The sequence below is a fragment of the Boleophthalmus pectinirostris genome, unplaced genomic scaffold (assembly GCF_026225935.1).
Source record: "Boleophthalmus pectinirostris isolate CB_2022bp ecotype Guang Dong unplaced genomic scaffold, ASM2622593v1 HiC_scaffold_20, whole genome shotgun sequence".
In the NCBI taxonomy this organism is placed as follows: Eukaryota; Metazoa; Chordata; class Actinopteri; order Gobiiformes; family Gobiidae; genus Boleophthalmus; species Boleophthalmus pectinirostris.
This window is the reverse complement of record NW_026571153.1, coordinates 7768146-7783007: the sequence shown is the minus strand read 5'-3', so window position 1 is coordinate 7783007 and position 14862 is coordinate 7768146.

Here is a 14862-nt window from a genome sequence, read left to right as displayed (position 1 = left end):
TTTTATTTTGATATTAGTCCTGTCTGCTTGTAGTTTGAGTTTTACTTCCTGTCTGTTGATTGATTGCCCCACCTTAACTCTTTCCCCCCTGGACGCCTACTAGGAACAACCCATACATATGTTACTAGGGCTACACCCATAGAGCATAATTGCATAAAAGAAAACAGACTTCCACGAGTGATTTTGGTTCATAATCGAGTATAAAGCCCGGATAGTTTGTTTGGATATCGCAGGACTCCACACAGACGCATCAGCTGTATTCTCATCTTCGTAAGATTCACTCTCTGTAAGTCCGTCGCTATCGCTGTTTTCCACTTTATAATCAACTTCCTCATCACTTTGAAATCTATAAAAGTCACTTTCTCTAAACTTATCCATAAAATACGTCCGCTCCTCATTATTTCTAAAACTGTGCGCCGCAGCGCCGCGATCTTTCCATTGCACGTGTTTCCTGTTGTGTTTTTTCCGGAAGCTACCATCGTCACTATTTCGATTAACTTTGGAAAAAATTGGCGAAAACATATCCTTGAATCCTATTGGTCAGTCTAGTGTGGGTTGTAGTGGCCCCCACCTATCGCAGTCTCTGTTTAAATGTGAAAAACCGAGCCATTTCTAAAGGTCGTCAAATCACGTCTTTAGTGATACGGCGGAGGAGTCAAAAGTCGTCATTAAGGAAACAGGGGGGTCGTCAAATGTCGTCTTCATGGGGGAAAGAGTTAATGCGTTTCACCTGTGTTTGTGTGCTTTTATACCCTGTGTTCTTCTCTGCCCTTTGCTGGTCCGTTGTCTTTGCCATTGTCTGTGTCTTTGTCAGTGTCTTGTTCTTTCACGGCAGTTTAGTTTCATTTTTTTGGATTTGTTATTAAATACTTTAAAGCAGTCCTGCATTTTGGGTCCTTCCTTTGTTTCCAACAGGCTCACCATCAGCAGAACACCCCTCTGTCACAGAAAGAACACTCAGATTCCACTGAGTCGTGTCCTTTAGTCCGACAGAAGCTGAACCGCATCAGCGACACAATATCGAGCTCTTTTTTCAGCACTTATAGTTTATGCAAATTAGCCATGCGGTTTTAAGTTTTGTCTCTGTAAAATGTAAACAAACATGCTCAAAGCTGTGTGGATAGGGAAGACTTGCGGACACAGAAATGACGTGTCTGGACGCAGATAATTTCCAATACGATGATACGGTGATTAGTTTTAGTGTAAACGTAACCAAAATCAAATGTCCCTTGATTTAAGAAAAACACGCTTATTCGACTGGTAGATAATTTTACTTGTCAAGTTCAATCTACTCAAATAAAGTAAAATATTCTTCATTTAAGTCTTTTTAACTTAACCTAGATATTGTTTTTTAATAAAGGATTACTCAAATATGCGTGAATGAAGCAAAACGCAACTCTGTGTTTTTGCGGAGGTAACAGCATTATAACGCGGCTTAAATCTCACAAGAGTCAAAGTTGCGTAACGTAGGACCTTTAAAACTGGGTCACAAACTCACCGAATGAAGAGTTGGACAAGGCAGAGCTCTTTGTACGACTCTAATTGCTAAAACTAATCCGACTCCTCAGATGTATGTCATGTATCTTGTTTTAGCGATTGCCTGCAGAGAATATAGATGTGACGAATTAAAAATAGCAGTTCTAATGAGAAGTGCAGCGCGCCGTACAGAAAGGTTAGCCTCTGTTATGTGAACATTGTAGAAAAATAGAGTCAGGAAATAGTCAGGGCCCATCTCAAAGTGAACAGCTGAAAGGTCAAGAGAAGCGCGCGATCTGTTATTACGGGTTTAGAGAATCGATTCAGAACCAGTTGACTTCGGGTCAGTTGAGTGATGGACGGCGGGTGTGTGTGTCTATATTTGGATTATTTAAAGGGCCCATATTACTGTTATAATGTTGTTTCCTCATCACAAACAGACCTGGAGTTGTGTTTTGTTTCATTCGCACATGTTTGAAACTCTCACAATGCTCGCAAAAGTCAATTCTGCATCATATAAGACCTTTAAATGAGATCTGAACCGAGAAGTTTTTGGTAGTGGGGTGAACTCTATTAGTTATTGCTTAGTTTGGTGGGATAAAAAATAAACTTTATCGAAATTTTACATCAGATAAGTGGTAGTCTGTAGAAAAAAAAGAGTTAGAAATGTACAAAAGTACAGAAGACAGCGCTGAGTTCTAAAACAGAAGACCTAAAACTCCAAAATGCAGATAATTTACACAAAAGAAAGGATTTTTTTCTGTTGGTTTAAACCTCCTTTTAACAAAATGAAGGTGTTGTCATTAATTTTAAGTCTAATCATAATTATTGTAGACCTGTTTCCACACTTGTTAACATCACTGATGCTTGGTAAATGTTATGGAACGACCTCCACATTTGTGTCCAACCAAAGTCAAACAATACATTTCAACCAAAAGCCAAACATAATAATATACCTTTTGTTAACTACCGTATTTTTCGGACTATAAGTCACACTTTTTTTCATGGTTTGCGTGGTCCTGCGAGTTATACTTTGGTGCAACTTGTATATTAAAATTTTCACACTGAGGCTCTACGCTTGTGTGTCCTAAAATATGCAGCCGAAGACGATAATCGAGCAGCAGAAAGAAAGTCTGGAGTGAGCGAGTGACACCGGGAGGATGCACAATGCAACTTTCCTGGAAGTCACTGGATGTATCGACAAAGCCTGGACTTCAGTGACACCGAAACCATCCTGTCGGGATTCAGAAAGGAATAATTCTAACTGGAACTGATGCTGAGTCTGACGACAGCGACGGAAAAGACGAAGTGGTGCTCTGTTTATCTCTGGAGGTTGTGGAGTTGCTCAGAAGTGACACCGAGGATGAAGAATTGAATGGATTTAGTGATTTGGAGTGAGATGGAGAGTTTGGCAGCCTGTTGTTCTCTGTTCTATTTGTATTACTATACCTCTCCTTTCACTATGAAATGTCGGCGTGTAATTTTAATGTGTCATTTAAAAAAATAATTAAAACAAATACATTTCCCCCAAAAAGTGTGACTTATATATGCTTTTGTTCCTTCTTCATTATGCATTTTTGAGATGTTACAACGTATACTCTGGAGCGACTTATAGTCAGAAAAATATGGTATATTTGCGTAAAAAGAGCAGTCATATGGATTTTAAACTTCATGAAAATATAATCTGGCATAACTACATGAAAATCAATGTGCTGAAACTGCCTAATTTATGAAAGGTAGACACTATTTTGATTGACAAGGACTGATGAATTTCAAACAATGATTACTACATGAGTGTGACTGTGTGTGAGTGAAGGTGGTGGTCGGAGGGACTGATGGAGCGTCTGTAAAACTACATATAAGTCAAACCCATTACATCAGTGTTCTGCTTCCTTACTCAAAAACCTTCACCAACCTACACCGGCTATTTAACAGCTGCCACAGAAACTAAAGCAGCTCACTAACTCTCTCACACAGACGGAAAACACAGAAGGAGTCCCAGCTTTTTGGCCTCTACACCACCAAACTCAACTTTTAATTAAAAACACTAGCACAACCTACTTGAAACCTGCTTTGCCAATTAAAAAAACCAAATGCTAAGAAGCTTGTGTCAGATTAAGGCCAGTTGAGCTCTCCAAAACGGTCATCTTTTGCAGGGAGGCTCAGGTTCAGGGTCATGTGTGAACAAAAACAGAACTGACTTCCCAGCATCTGATCTGCTTCATTTCCTGTGTAAACACTGACTGTGTGTGTATCTATGTAGCTCAAAAAGGCAAGTTTGGTTAAAAGGGGTGAAAGGGGCAATGACATTCTCATTCAAGGAGCTGTATGTAGCCTACCATTAAAAAAATCACAACTGAAACTGCATCACCAGTGCATTTGTAGATAGAGAACAGATACAGGTTTTTCTCAGAATATGGACAGTCGAAGCTTCCAAAATCTTCAGAATTCCCTCACTGAGCTGCACAGGCTGCACTAGCACTGACTCCTGCAGGTGCTGGGGTTCAGGTAAGTTAGTAAGGCTGCGTTCAGACTGCAGCCTGAAGTGACCCAAATCCGATTTTTTGGCTTCTATGTGACCTGTGTCTGATCTTTTAATGACAGTCTGAACGACACAGATCCGATTTTTTCAAATGTGACCCAGGACACTTGGATATGTGCTCCTGAAACTGATACATATCTGATCTTTTGACATGTGACTTCAGTCTGAACGGCCAAAGCGCATTCATCCGACCTACACGTTATCAACAAGTCACAAACGTCACTATTCTGCTCTGAAGTAGGCGAAAATTGTTAACAAACTCTGTGTCATTGAAGCGAAGCACATCACCACTCACCACTCTTGGCTACGTCTCCACATCCACACGTTCCTTTTAACGGACGTCGCTGCCACTGCCCCACAAAACACCACGGCCAAAAACCTCGTCCTTCTCCTTCTCAATCTCCTCCTTAAAACAAGTAAAGTCTCCAGGTGCTCAATGCTCGCGTCCATGTTTGTACAACTTCCGTAAACACAGAGCACGCTCGCTGCGGTTGACGTCATCGTGTCTCCAGTGCACATGCGGGACACTTTCAGGCCGTTTAACGTTCACACAGGGGATCGCATACAAGTCGAATTTAATTGGAAATGTGAACGACCTCGCAAAAATATCAGATTTCACAAAAAAATCGGAATTGAGCATTAAGCCCTTCAGTCTGAATGTAGCCTACGTAACTAAGATTTTATTTATGTAGCACTTTTCACAGATTATTATTCATTGACTCCGACCACCACCATCACTCATGCACACACCACTTTCATACTAGGCAGTGTTTTTGTGACTGGCTCCCTACTGTGTTACCTGGTGTTCCCAGTGGTCTCCCATCCAAATACTGACCAGGCCCGGTCCTGCTGAGCTGCTGAGATCTGACGGGATCAGGCTTTGGCTTGATTCAGATCAGAGAGGCATTTTGAGTTTTCAGCAACTGAATTTCAGCATTAAACCTGGCAGTGTGAATGAGAGACTCATGTGAGGCTCATTCTGCTCTCTGACTGGATCATCGTCTAGAGAAGTGAAATGCAGATCATGTCCAGTGCTGTTGTAATTAAGAATAAATCAGAATTATGACATATGCTATCATATGCCATTTGAACATGTTTATTTTGCATCTGGAGACACGGATAAGTCAAAATTTAAGTCAAAATCTTCCCTTTGGTTATTTTAAATGTGGGAGAGTGCAGAGACCCAAATGGCCACCTTCACTTGAAAACACTCAAAGCTCTTTACATCAAGAAACCACTCACCCATTCACACTCACTTTAATACAAGAGCGTACGCAGACATTCGGGGTGAGGTGGGTTAAGTGTTTTGCCCAAAGACACAATGAAAGCATTCATCTGTGAGAGCTGGAATCGCACCTCCAACGTGTGTGTCAGTGGATCAGACGGAGGGTGACCAGATTTTCAAAATAAAAAAAACTGAGACATCCCTGTTCTTTTGGTGGTTTGTAACAGAGGTGAGACTTGCAAGTCGTGACTTGGGTTCGAGTCAAATTTGAGTCACTATTTTTAGGACCTGAGACTTGATTTGATAAAATGGACTATGACTTGGGACTCGACTTGGACTTGAAGGTCAATGACTTGGGACTTGACTCGGACTTGAGGCCTGTGAGAAGACTTGAGAAGCACTTTTAAATCTGAATTCTTTTTATTCTGACTGTAATGATTCACACTAAGATCGTTTCAAGACATTTAAAAAGGAAAAATGAACTAAATTAATTTCTACAACTCTTACATACTCTATAAATACTCATATAAATAAACCATGACTTTTTTTTAAAGTACAATTTAGTTTAAAATTCATATAAATTACAAATATCTCAGCTATATTTGGTACTTTGGTTTAAAGACTTGAAATGACTTGAAGCTCAAAGCAGACAACTTGGACTTGACTTGGACTTATGAACCAGTGACTCGAGACTCGACTTGGACTTGTCTGTATTTGACTTGACTCAGACTTGAGGTTTAAGACTTGAGACTTGCAAAACAACGACTTGGTCCCACCTCTGGTTGGTAATAATAAAATTGTGAAATGATTCTGCAGAGACCATTCATGATGAACATGTGTCAGTATAGTCACATTTTCTTTGTGTTTTGGTCATTTTTAAGTAGATTTTCTGTATCTTACAGAAACAAATGTCAATTTCTGCCTCTCTTTACTGTTGGCAGGGATCAGATTGGTCAAAAATAGGGACACCTGGGAGGTTTCTTGAGATAAATCAGTGGTTTTGGATAGATCTGCTGGGACAGGGGACACAAGGCTCAAAACTGGGACTGTCTCGGGTAAATAGAGAAGTCTGGTCATACTAATCCGACCCCTCAACCAATCATGTTTCAGTTCAGTGGACAAACGCTCTACAAACCAAGCTCCTGTCGCCGGGTTATGCGTGAACAGATCAGACCCGGAAACGATCTGGGACAGTGCGAATGAGGGACGTCCTGGGACATATGCGCAGACGTGGCTCGTGTTCGTCTCCGGGAACAAACAAACGGGGACGGATGAAAAGAACATACGCGGCTCGCATAAGTGGCTAACACGGGGAGAGGAAAAACACGCGCGACGGGCCAACAGTCAAATATAATTAAATCTGCTGTCACGCGTCGTTTTGATTTGGCACCAGGTATTTACACAGCTGACGGCATTTAAATGAATGTATTACACCGGGGGGAGCGCGGAGGGAGCGGAGAGAGGCGCCGTGGGTTGCTATGGCGACGGTGGCGAAGCGTTGCAGGAGGACGGCGGCGGCAGACAGTGGGCAGAAGGATACGGGGAGGCGGCTTCAAGACTAGTCCCGGGTGTCCGTGGGTTGGGCTGTTGCCATGGCGATTAATAACTTAAAACGAAATATCTCTGGCCGGTACGAGCAAATTGTAAAAAACAGGTGAGTCGACTACCTCTGGAACTGCCTGATTTTAGTGCTCACCGTTTAAATTTGCAAAAGTAAAAGACAACTGTATATATAAATGGACACAGCTAATCTGAAATCCAAACAGGAAGTGAGCATAGGCGCACTTCCGGCTCCATCGACAGATTCACTTTGTTTTGGTCTTGTTTTGGTCGCTGCTTCTATAACTACTTTAAAACTACTGGTAACACTGCTAATACCGTTATTACTACTGTTACTACGACTACTACTACTTGTACTGACATTGATAGTACTACAGTTACTGCTACTAGTGTTAATACCATTACGACTACTACTGTTACTACTACTACTACTGTTACTGCTACTACTACTACTTGTACTGTCATTGATAGTACTACAGCTACTGCTACTACTGTTAATACCATGACTACTAGTGTTGCTACTACTACTACTACTACTACTACTAGTACTGTTACTGATATTATTAAAACTACTGGTACTACTGCTAATACCGTTATTACTACTGTTACTACAACTACTACTACTTGTACTGTCATTGATAGTACTACAGCTACTGCTACTACTGTTAATATCATTACTACTACTGTTACTACGACTACTATTACTTAATCGTCATTGATAGTACTACAGCTACAGCTACTGCTACTACTGTTAATACCATTACTACTAGTGTTACCATGACTACTACTACTACTAGTACTGTTACTGATATTATTAAACTACTGGTACTACTGCTAATACCGTTATTACTACTGTTACTACAACTACTACTACTTGTACTGTCATTGATAGTACTAAAGCTACTGCTACTAGTGTTAATACCATTACGACTACTGTTATTACGACTATACTGTTACTGATATTTACTACAACTACTGCTTCTACTGCTGATACCATTACTACTACTGTTACTACTACTACTACTGTTACTGCTACTACTACTACTGTTACTGTCACTGATAGTACTACAGCTACTGCTACTACTGTTAATACCATGACTACTAGTGTTGCTACTACTACTACTACTACTACTACTACTACTACTACTACTGTTACTGATATTATTAAAACTACTGGTACTACTGCTGATACCATTACTACTACTACTACTACTACTAGTACTGTTACTGATATTATTAAAACTACTGGTACTACTGCTAATACCGTTATTACTACTGTTACTACAAGTACTACTACTTGTACTGACATTGATAGTACTAAAGCTACTGCTACTACTGTTAATACCATTACTATTACTGTTACTATGACTACTACTACTAGTACTGTTACTGATATTACTACAACTACTGCTACTACTGCTGATGCCATTACTACTATTACTGTTACTACTATTACTACTACTACTACTACTACTACTACTACTGTTACTACTACTACTACTACTAGTACTGTTACTGATATTATTACAACTACTGGTACTACTGCTGATACCATTACTACTACTGTTACTACGACTACTACTACTACTACTGTTACTACGACTACTACGACTAGTACTGTTACTGATATTACTACAACTACTGCTGCTACTGCTGATACCATTACTACTATTACTGTTACTACTACTACTACTACTACTACTACTACTGTTACTACGACTACTACTACTAGTACTGTTACTGATATTACTGCAACTACTCTTATTACTGCTAATACCATTGCTACTGCTGTTATTACTACAACTACTGCCACTACTGCTAATAGGAATACTACTATTGAACTGCGACTACTACTACTACTGTTACTGATATTACTTCAGCGACTGCTGATACTGCTAATACTGTTACTACTGCTATATATTTTGTCCATAAATAATTCCTCTTCCTAATACTGAACTCCAAATTCCCTCCTATAACTGCAGACCTCGATGAGCCTCATTTGACTGAAACCGAACGCTACGGGTGACGTCGGATTCCCTCAGGGCCTGTTTACACGAGAACACTTGCGGGTAAAAATGACAAAATATTCTATCGGAAGTTGCCGTTTTTGGGGCTTAAAAAGGCAAAAATCTGAAACCACCCTCCAGAGTGGAAAAGTTGAATACGCTCCGCCGTAGCATTTCCGTCTTCACTGCCCAAGACGCAAAACTCTGGTCAGATCTGCTCATATCGTGTACACGTTTACGTCACATACATCACCACCGAGCGTCACCACCGAGTCGCCTGGCGTGCATACACAATCCAATTCCACACACTTCTGCGTCACCGTATACACGCAGATTTCCTCCCGAAAACGCGGAATAAAAAGTGAAGACACGATGCCACTTTTGCGTCTTCTCTTCAGACCGTCATCATATAAACGTAGCCTTAGTTCACTGCTTTATACACAGCAAAAACTGGAGGGTTAAATTTTCAGGGTAAAATATTTCAGAGTTGTATTTCACACAGAAAGTGTTATTTAAATTATTTGAAAGTTAAATGGGGGTTTGAGTTGCCAGAGTTGATATGGTTGAAGTTAATTCAGCTTCTCTTAGTGTTAATTTGGCTCCTCCCACCCACCACTTCAAACTCCCAGGAGAGAAAAGACCAGTTTGAACCAGTTTTGTATATTACTTAATAGTGAGACTTGATTAATGACTTTACAGTTACGCATGATTGTGATGAATTAGTGTACCCTTGTTCTTGTTGTTTTGAATTCTGATTGTTGTTGTTTTTGCGAGATGTATTTGAACGCCCCGCACAGTTTCTTGGTACGTGCCTTGAACTAGACTGACGTGTGTTTTTTGTTTTGGACCGCGGCTAGGCACGGTATGGGAGCGGGGACTGTTACAGCCGATTTAAAAAAATTGTGTGTGGCTTTGTAATAAATATCCCCTGTGGAAGAGAACGGAAGTCGTTTTTGTGCCTAAAGATCTGTAACATCATGGCGAGCCAGCCAGGAGATTGGTTTTAAACGAACTTTGAGCGTGAGAAAAAGGACTTCTGTTAGTAACCGTTAGCCGAAAACGTTAGCGTCCTCGCGCTGCTGAAAAAAACCTCTCTCCAAAAACGAACCTGGAACAACGGATAACAAGTTGATTTGTGAGTACGCAAAATGGAGCTAGAAAACCTGAGAGACGAACTTACTACTACTTTATGCCAAAGAAGCAAGGATCAGCTCGTAGAAGCCTGTAACCTGCTAAAATGTGAGGCAGGGGAAGGGTTACTTAAGGACATGAGCCGCAGAGCGCTAATGAAAATAATCGAACATAAACTGGATGAAGTCGAGACAGACTACGAGCTCGAGGAAGCCATCCAGTATGTGCAACAACTTTTATTAGCCATAGGACACACTGGGTCGAAAGGCGATGCTGAGGAGTGGCGTGATTTTTCCCGTGCGTCTGAAAGGTACAAGGAGCTACAGAGAGAAATCAGAGCGATAGAGGAGAAGCTGAACATGGCAGACGCCGCACCCAGTCCGGCTCATAATCCTGTACCAGGAAAGATCCCTGAAGTAACCATCCGTAGAGAGTTTCGGATCAGTGGCCAGATAGGGGAGGGTGGACAACGTGACAGGCTGTCCTATACCAACCTGCTCCATCAAATAGACAATGGGCTCCGCAAAGGCCACAGTGAGCCAGAGGTGATTGAAGCAGTGATAAGAGCCATCAGCCCTGGGCTCAAACTTCGTGACATGTTGGAAATAAAGACTGATTTGACACTCACTCAGTTAAAAACAATACTGAAAGGACATTACAGAGAAGATGATACATCAGACTTGTATCAAAAACTGATCAACATTTCCCAGGACCCAAAAGAGTCTCCTCAAGAGTTCCTCTTCAGAGCCATTGAGCTGAAAGACAGGCTGCTGTATATATCCAGAGGAAAAGAGGAGGAGCACTATGGAGCAGATTTGGTCAAGAGGAAGTTTCTGAGGTCAGTGGGTACAGGTCTACTGAATGACAACATTAAGTTTCAGATAAAGTCGCTTCTCGACAACCCGGATGTGACTGATGAAATCTTGATTGAGAAACTGAATGAGGCAGCCAATCTTGAAATGGAGAGGCTGAACAAGCTAAAGAGAAACAATGCCAAAGTGCCAAAGATTAACGAACTGCTGACGGCAGAGGGACCACACAGCAGCCCACTGACTACCTCAGTTCCAGCCAAGGAGAACACCAAACCAACCCGAGCTCCACCGGAGGTACAAGCCTTAGTGACAGAACTTAAGGCTGAGGTTGCAGAGGTGAAACAGATGGTGCTAGCTTCTCTTAATAACAACAAGCTTCAGCATACCAGGAGGCCAGTAGACAACGCAGGACCCCGTCGGAGGAGAGGCTGCAAGACCTGCCAGGATAACGGAGAGGGAGACAACTGCACCCACTGTTTCAAATGTGGCCAGTCGGGTCACATCTCCAGAGGTTGCAGAGCTTCGCGTCCGCTGCAGGGAAACGACGGAGGGCCACTGCCACGGGACCAGCAGTGACCCGGCCGTCTCATCAGGAGTCCCGCCACTGCTGCTACTGTCATCTGGAGGAGAAAGGCGACTCACCTCTTCAGACCTGCACAAGCTGTTCATCTGCCTGTTATTGCCCTACAACATGTCAGGAAAACCACTGGCAAGAACACAAACACATGTGTAAAACAGTGAGATTAGTTGAACAATATTTGGGTAACAAGGAAGAAACAAGGTGGTCCTCACAGATAGGGAGTGTTGATAACCTGGCAAACAAACAAGGGAAAAAAATTATCAAACTGATTGGTCGACGTAAAATGGTTAAGTGCACTTTTGATGACATAGTAGTTACAGCACTGTGGGATACTGGGGCCCAGGCAACTGTAATCAGTGATAAATGGAGGTCTGAGCACTTACCTCATACAACCATTAGGGGGATAGATGAACTTTTAGGACCAGAGCCATTAAATGGGCTTGCTGCCAACCAAACAACAATACCGTTTATTGGTTGGGTCCCGGTAGAATTTAAACTTCTAGGTGCAAGTGCCTCCAGCTCCAGCCTTCTAGTGCCTGTCTTAGTTTCCAGTGACCCTAATGTTGCTCAAGATCCTATTATAGGTTTTAATGTGATAGAGGAAGTTATTAATGAGCACATAAAACAACAGGGTACCATAAACAATGACTATGCTGCTAGCATTGTGAGTAATGCATTTGACATTGACACTGTCTCTGCCAAAACTTTTATCCAGCTGATGCAAACCCACCAAGCAGCTGAAGTAGAGACTCCAGTTAAGAATGGCCGGAGTAAAGTGGAGCTGGGCCCAGGTGAAGTGGTCACCCTTCGCTGCCGCACACGTATACAGGCGGAGGAGGACACTGCTATGCTGTTTTGTCCTGGTGTGAACTCAGCTTTACCTGAAGGACTGCATATTCAAGAGGTATTATTTAAGGTGAAAAGGGGTAACTCTGCCACTGTCCCGGTGTCTGTCACAAATACAACAGGCCATTGTATCACTGTAGGTCCACGGCTTATTTTGGGTCACACTGAAGGGGTAAAAACAATATACCCAGCAGCCTTACAACCTGGGGAAATACAAAAAAATGCTGAAGTGACAACTGATGCAGAGGTTAAACTCTCATCTCCCAAAAGTGACATAAGTGAGGCTTGGGACCCTCCTGTAGCTTTAGACCATCTAACGAATGAACAACAGGTTGCAGTAAGAGAGATGCTCAGGGAGGAATGCAAAGCTTTTGCTAAAGATGAAAATGATGTAGGTTGCATTCCTACCCTCCGCATGCACATTACCCTTAAAGACCAAACACCAGTTCAAAAGACTTACATTAGTGTGCCAAAGCCATTGCACCAAGAGGTCAAAGCATACCTGCAGGATTTAATAAATAGAGGGTGGGTCACAAAGTCAAAATCACCTTATTCGTCCCCCATAGTGTGTGTAAGGAAAAAAGTCAGGCGAGTTAAGACTCTGCGTGGACTATCGTGAACTAAATCGTAAGTCAGTGCCTGACAGACATCCTATTCCTAGGATACAGGATATGCTTGACAGCCTTACGGGTAGCTCTTGGTTTACCGTATTAGATCAGGGGAAGGCTTATCATCAGGGGTTTTTAGATGAGGAGAGCCAGCCACTCACTGCGTTCATTACCCCCTGGGGTTTATACCAGTGGGTTAGGATCCCTTTTGGTCTTAGCTCTGCCCCGGCAGAATTTCAGAGGAGCATGGAAGAGTGTTTGTGGGGCCTACGTGATGATATTTGTTTACCTTATCTTGATGACAACTTGGTCCATAGCAAGTCATTTCAGGACCACATTGAACATGTAAGAGCAGTATTACAGAGATATCAAAAACATGGGGTAAAACTTACAGCCAAAAAGTGTGAACTGTTCAAACCTAGGGTCAGGTTTTTAGGCAGGATTGTGTCAAAAGAGGGCCACAGCATGGACCCAGCAGAGGTCGCCCCTGTGCTGTCATTGAAAGAAAAACAGCCTAGCACAGTGGGTGAGTTGAGACAAATACTGGGGGTTCTTGTCTTATTATAGACCCTATATACAAGACTTTTCTCGTTTTGCCAAGCCTTTGTATGAACTGCTAGCAGCCCAGCCTGCCCAAAACCAACATAATGTAAAGACTAAAAAGGGGAAAACAAACTGACTCGAGGACAGTTGCCCTCTTCTGCCCCAGTTAAATGGACTGACACTCATCATCAAGTTTTATGTTACCTAGTTGATAAACTGTCTAATCCTCCTATCCTAGGGTACCCAGATCTGAATCAACCCTTTGTGTTGCATACCGACGCTTCTCAGGCAGGGTTAGGTGCTGTGCTCTACCAGCGTAGCAATGGTAAACTAAGAGTAATAGCCTATGGCTCCAGAACTTTGACACCACCAGAGAAAAACTACCACATGCATGCAGGCAAATTAGAGTTTTTAGCACTTAAGTGGGCTATTTGTGAGCGCTTCAGAGATTATTTGTTTCATGCGCCATCTTTTGTGGTTTATACAGACAATAACCCGCTAACTTATGTGTTGACTACAGCAAAAACTGAATGCGTCTGGTCAGCGTTGGGTAGCTGAATTAGCAGATTTCAATTTTACCATAAAATACAGACCAGGCAAAACAAATGCAGACGCAGATGGGTTATCCCGAATGCCTTTAGACTTTCAGGACTATATGAGTCACTGTACACAGACAGTCAGTAAAGATGTTGTAACAGCCACACAGCAGAGCGTCCTAGTACAACAAGCAGAGCAGGCTCTCATATTCAGTGCTGTTTCTTTTGAGGCTCTCCAGCAGCAGTCTGAAGCCGAGAGACTTTTGGACACTATTCAGCCATTACCTAGAGAGGAGATCTGTGTGGCGCAGCAAAAAAGACCCTGTAATAGGTAAAGTGTACAGTCACATAAAACAAAACAAGAAACCTGTTGCACACGAATTAAAAAATGAAAGCTCTGAGTTTAAGGCATTGGTCAGAGAGTGGGGCAAGCTTCACATCAGGGAGGATGGGACTCTGTTCAGAAAAAACTCAGCTCAAAAACCAACTGGTTCTCCCTGCAGTGTACCACCCTCTTGTCCTAAATGAACTACACACAAACAAATGGGCCACTTGGGCTCGGAAAGGACACTCCATCTTATTAGAGATCGTTTCTTTTGGCCCAAAATGCAAAGAGACATTGAGCATTTTGTCATGAATGTTTGTGAGTGCTTAAAGAAAAGAAAACCAAATAGACAAACACGTGCCCCATTACAAAACATTGAAAGTACTCACCCATTCCAACTAGTGTCGGTAGATTTTCTGCACCTTGAGCAATGTAAGGGTGGTTGTGAGTATATTCTTGTGGTCATGGACCATTATACTCGCTTTGCTCAAGCATATGCAACAACTAACAAATCTGCAAAGACTGTGGCAGACAGACTGTTTAATGATTTTTTTGCCTTAGGTTTGGCTTTCCAGAAAAACTTCATCACGATTTAGGGAGGGAGTTCGAAAATAGACTATTACACATTTGAAAGAACTGTCCGGTATCAAGGGGTCACATACAAGTCCGTAT